Raw genomic sequence first — 6000 nt, forward strand, 5'->3', positions numbered from 1 at the left:
AGCGACCGTTGCCAATTAAAAAGGGGAATGAAATATATTTAAGTAATAGTTAATAGGAAACAGAAAATAAATGGAAATAAAAGGGGCGGCTGAGGAATCAAACCCGCGACCTCTGACCTGGTCAAAACGCGGCTAGCCAAGTGTTCAAGCAGGCATTGCTGATTAAAGAAGAAGTAAAATTAATTTAAGTAATAGTTAATAGATAGAAAATAAATAGCCATAAAAAGGGTTCGGCAGAGGATTCGAACCCGCAACCTTCGGCCGAACCAAGAATCCGGCTGACCAGGTGCCCAAGCGGGTGATGCTAATCAAATAAGGGACGAAATTTAGTTAAGCAGTAGTTAGAAAATAGAAAATAAATAGGAATAAAAAGGGATGTAGCCGAGATTCGAACCCGCAACCTCCAACCCGACCTGAACCTTAAGCAAATCCGGCTGACCAAGTGCCCAAGCGGACGGTTATGTTTAGAAAAGATAGAAAAATTTATTTAAGGAGTTAACAGAAATACTAGGTTATAAAAGGGATAAGTTAGAAGAGGGTTTTATTTCTCGTGACCTAGAAACCTTTCTCCTCTCCTTCATTCTGCGCGCGGCGACGGCGATTTCTCGGGCGGAAATAAGCTGGAGCTAGGCTTCTCTCCGGCGGCCGGTGAAGGGCAAATCCCGAGAGTTCTTCACCTCCTTAAGATCCTCCCGTCGAAGAGAAGACGTGGGCACGAAGAAGAGCCAAAATCTCAAAAAACCCTAGAAGCCTAATTCGGATTGTAAGACCAAGAAACCAAGGTAAGTGCTACTCACCTGCGGTAAGGGTAGTTTCGAGCTTTGCTTTAGTGTTTCTTTTAGTTTTCGGAATATGCTGTAAAGGATTGTGGTTGCTTGGGAATTTAAAGTAGATCTAAGATTTGTTTTCCCCTTGTAATTAGAAATTCGGATTTTTATGTGAGCTTATAGTGCAGATTTTTAATTAAGCCTATAGTGCAGATTTTAATTAAGCTTATAGTACAGATTTTTATATAGGCTTATAATGCAGATTTTAATTAAGCTTATAGTGCAGATTTTAATTAAGCTTATAGTGCATATTTTAATTAAGCTTATAGTGCAGATTTTAATTAAGCTTGTAGTGCAGATTTTGATTAAGTTTATAGTGCAGATTTTTTGTGGAACTTGTAGTGCAGATTTTTGGTGAAATTTATAGTGCAGATTTTAATTAAGCCTATAGTGCATATTTTAATTAAGCTTATAGTGCAGATTTTTATGTAAGCTTATAGTGCAGATTTTAATTAAGCTTATAGTGCAGATTTTAATTAAGTTTGTAGTGCAGATTTTTGGTGGAATTTATAGTGCAGATTTTTTGTGGAACTTGTAATGCAGATTTTTGGTGGAAATTATAGTGCAGTTTTAAAAAAAAAAGATTATAGTGCAGTTTGGTTAAGTATTATAGTGCAGAATTTATTTTTGCATAGTATGCAGAAATAGTGTAGCATAGAAGGCAGAATCTTGATTAGTATAGTATGCAGAATTTTAATTAGCATAGTATGCAGATTTTTGTTTATGCATTTCAAAGTTAGAATTTGTTTAAACATTTCAGTTTTTAAAGAAGCATTCTTTTATTAGAGGTATTAACAAGTATAAGAAAGATAAAGAAAAGAAATAAAAAGGCCAAGGCCTTAAGTAGATCCCAAAGTCAAGACTTTAGGGATTTTGGCACATAAGGTGCTTATTAAAATGTCGAGACATTTAAAGAAGAAGTAATTAAGATATTTTACTTTGAAGAGGCTAGTACCCGACTTCTGAGGTTGTCATTAAACAAATTTAGGTGCCCAATTCCGAGGTCTTGGCCCTGGTAGACCAAGGTCTGCTCTTTTAGGATTTGTGGCTCGCTACCCCAACCTATTAGGGAACGCGCATAAGATGATACTACGCCTGGGCCCAAGAGAAGTTGATTATTATTTTGAAGTATTAAAGTATAAGTTTTTTTTAAACAAAAGAAACAAGCTTCACATAAGTTTAAAATTCAGCAAGTTTAGTTTTCCTATATGCTGACATGTTTAGATTTGCTTACATGTTTAGTATTTCAGTATGCTATGTTTCTTTTGCTATTAGATGAGCATGAGTAGTATTTCTTTCTGAGCATTCAGTTTTAGATTTCTTCCAGCAACATGCATATTCGAGTTTTGTGAGTTAGATAGCGCTTACAAAGCAATTTTGCTTATAGTTGCATTTCCTCTTACTGCAGATAAAGGAAAGGAAAAGTTATAGCAAAGGAAGGCGACAAGGAGGTGCGGATGGACGTGTGATGCCTGGACTATAGAAGCCTTGGGATTTAGCATAAGAATTTATTAAGATTGTCATGTGTTTAGACTATTGAAATTGTTTATTCATGTTTCCGCTGTCATTAAATGCATGCTAGTTAAATGCATGTTTTGAGTTTTTGTGAGTTTTAAGTATAGATATTTTCATGCGAACAATTTTAGTTAAAGTATAGTTAGTAGTCCAATAGCGCTCCGCCCTCACGGTCCAGTAGTGAGGAGGGTGGGGTGTTACAAAAACAAGCATCTAGGGCATGGTACGAACGGTTATCTAATTACCTAATATCCAAGGGCTTTAACCAAGGTCAAATAGATCAGACCTTATTGTTGATACAGTCTGACCTGGCTGTTGTTTTGATGTTGACACTGATTTAAGTTTGTATCAGATTTTAATTAAACTCAAATTTATTTCTGATCAAGGTTGATCAGGTGGGAGGGAAAAGTCCAAGTATGGAAACTTGGCACACGAAGTCGGAGAGGGCTCGGTAGCTCGTTCTCCGGACTAGGTCAGAGAGGGCTCGGTAGCTCGTTCTACGGACTAGGTCAGAGAGGGCTCGGTAGCTCATTCTCTGGACCACACGAAGTCGGAGAGGGCTCGGTAGCTCGTTCTCAGGACTAGGTCAGAGAGGGCTCGGTAGCTCGTTCTCTGGACCGGACGAAGTCGGAGCGGTAGCTCGTTCTCCAGACTAGGTCAGAGGGCTCGGTAGCTCGTTCTCTGGACCGGACGTGGAAGTTGGAGAGGGCTCGATAGCTCGTTCTCCGGACTAGATCAGAGAGGGCTCGGTAGCTCGTTCTCTAGACCAGGAAGGCTTTAGGGTTTAGGGCTGGGAAGCTCTAAACCTACATAGGCATTGGATCGGTCTGTTGACCGATCCAGTGATACTATGATTATCTGATCGATCACCAGACCGATCAGTAACCGATCAGTAACTCTCTGTGAACTCACCGAGAATTACTGATCGGTTTGTAGACCGATCAGGAGGCAACGGAGTTCGGGAGAAAGGATAGGGGGATCGGTCTGTGGACCGATCCACCTATAGCCTAATCGGTCCACAGACCGATCAGAGCCTTCCTGGACCGATCAGGCTATGGCCTGATCGGTCAAAAAGGATGTGGATCGGTCTGCTGACCGATCCACGATAATGTCTGGTAGTTTCTACTGTTTCTCTACAACTTCTGATTCGTCTGATTTAACCATCTACTGTGAGCTTTTTAATTTGCAGGTTGCAGGTATCATGCCAATTCTTAAATTCAAATTAAACTCCATCAGGAGAATAAGACAAAGTGTTCTTTCTACTATGTTGCGTTGCAAATGGTGCAATTGGAGCATCAACGTTTACTGGCTGCGATCTGGCTGCGATCAGTTGGCAGTTAGCTTGACTCCTGCTTATTGGTTCGAGCTCAGAGACACCTGCGAAGAACATGGGTTCTATTGGTGTGAGTTCAGAGAACCAGATGAGAAGGAAGAGTGATTGGCGACGCCTTAGCTTGCAGCAGCGATTCGGTGCAGGTTGACAGCGATTTGGTGCAGGCTGAACACAGTGGAAAAGCAGAGGCATAAGAAGAAGGATGAAGAGATAAAACGGTCAGTCGATCAAGCAAGTGCTAATGTTTTTGAGCTCTTGGCTGAGAAGCTGTTTTCCTTCTTGCGCTCTGCTTTTACTGTCGTCTTCGTGTGGCTGTGAGCATATTCTTCATTCTTTCTAGCCACTGATCATTGTAAGTCTTGTGCTTCATTTACATATCTCCGAAGACTTTGTGGAGAGGTTACTCCACCGAGAAGGAGGAAATATTTAGCCGGAATCTATCCGGGGTGTGATTTACCGAAAGATCAAGGAATCGTCCACCTTACGGACACGCCGAGGAGTAGGGGCAAGTTATCCCCGAACCTCGTACATACTGGTGTTAGTGGTGCTTGTCTTTCTTTTTCTTGTATTATATTTTCGTTTGCATATTTCCACTGCGCTAACGATTTGTAGGAAGAAATTCCTTAAGCTTTTAGAGGAAGCTATTCACACCCCCCCCCCCCCTCTCTAGCCATCCGAAGATCCTAACAAGTGGTATTAGAGCGAGGTTCTCTTCATCCGGATTAACACCCTAAAGAGCAAGAAGATGGCTATGAAGGAAGGGTTTAGCACCAATCGTCCACCCTACTTCGACGGAGCGGACTTTCAATATTGGAAGAGCCGCATGGAATATTATCTCAAGACTGACATCTCAATGTGGTTCTCCGTCAAGGAAGGGTTTACACCTCCGAAGGACGAAGAAGGTAAGGAACTAGATTCATCAAGGTGGTCCGCCGAGCAAACTCACAAAGGACAAGCCGATGCCAAGGCAGTGGTCACTCTACAATGTGGGATAGCCAAGGACCAACTCGTCAAGGTAGGTCCATTCATGAGCGCAAAAGACTTGTGGAACAAGCTCATCGAGCTCCAAGAAGGAACTCGAGACTCTCGGATCGCCAAGAGAGATTTATTCTTAAATCAATTACAAAACCTCACCATGAAGGAGAACGAGACAGTAAGTGAACTACACGGAAGGTTCAAAGAAATTCTCAATGGTCTTCATTCCGTAGATGAACGCGTAGAGAATCGCGATCTTATAAGGTATGTTCTTAAAGCCTTTCTGAGGAATGCCTTGTGGTCATCTATGGTAGATGCCTACAAGGTCTCCAAGGACCTTTCAATTGTTAAATTAGATGATTTTTTTTGTGAAATGGAACTCCATGAATTTGCTAACAAGGGTCAAAAAGAGAAAGGTATTGCCTTAGTTGCAGGAGAAAAGAGCAAAGATGGAAGAAGGAAGAAAGAAAAGAAGAAGGAAAAAGAGATTCCTTCATCCTCATCCTCCTCCGAGTCCGATGATGAAGGTGGATCATCATCAAGCGAGATGGCCAACTTTGTAAGGAGAATCATGAGGAGCCGGAGATACAAAGGGAAAGGTAAATCTATCGATCAAAATGTTGATAAAACTAATGTCACTTGTTTCGAGTGTAGCAAGAAAGGACACTATCAGAGTGAGTGTCCAAAACTCAAGAAGAAGGAGGAAAGGGCCAAGAAGAAGAAAGCTCTCAAATCTACTTGGGATGAATCCTCCTCAAGCTCATCGGAGGAAGAGAAGAAGGAGAAAAACACACGTCAATTAGCGTTCATGGCAAGGGAGGAACCGGATTCCGGGAGTGATGGTGACACGAGTGATACCTCAGCCGCGGGTTCATCATCTTCGGATGATGAAGAGGTAACTTCTCCTCATTTAGAAAAATGTTATAAAACCATTTCACATTTATCTACTTTGCTTAAGAAATCAAAAATTCAAATTAAATCATTAAAAGATGAAGTAGAGCACTTGAGGGCTCTTAGGGAAGATGAGGTTGATGACCTATATCAAGAGGCCCTTGAGGATGAAAACAAAGCCTTAAAGGATGAAGTTGAGAAACTCAAGAAAATGCTTAAAAAATTCTCAACTAGCTCTAAGACCTTAGATATGATTCTAAATGCCCAAAGGGCGGTCTACAACAAGGCTGGGTTAGGATATCAACCTAAGGAGTCTAGTTTCATTTCGCTAGTGTCTAGAACCCAATTTCATAGATCACATACTTCTAGGGTTCATGAGACTAGGAAGGTTGTGACCAAGGCATGGGTTCCTAGGTCTTTCATTGTAGATGCATTAGGTCCCAAGATTTGGGTACCTAA

Source organism: Zingiber officinale, chromosome 5B (genome assembly GCF_018446385.1).
Source record: "Zingiber officinale cultivar Zhangliang chromosome 5B, Zo_v1.1, whole genome shotgun sequence".
In the NCBI taxonomy this organism is placed as follows: Eukaryota; Viridiplantae; Streptophyta; class Magnoliopsida; order Zingiberales; family Zingiberaceae; genus Zingiber; species Zingiber officinale.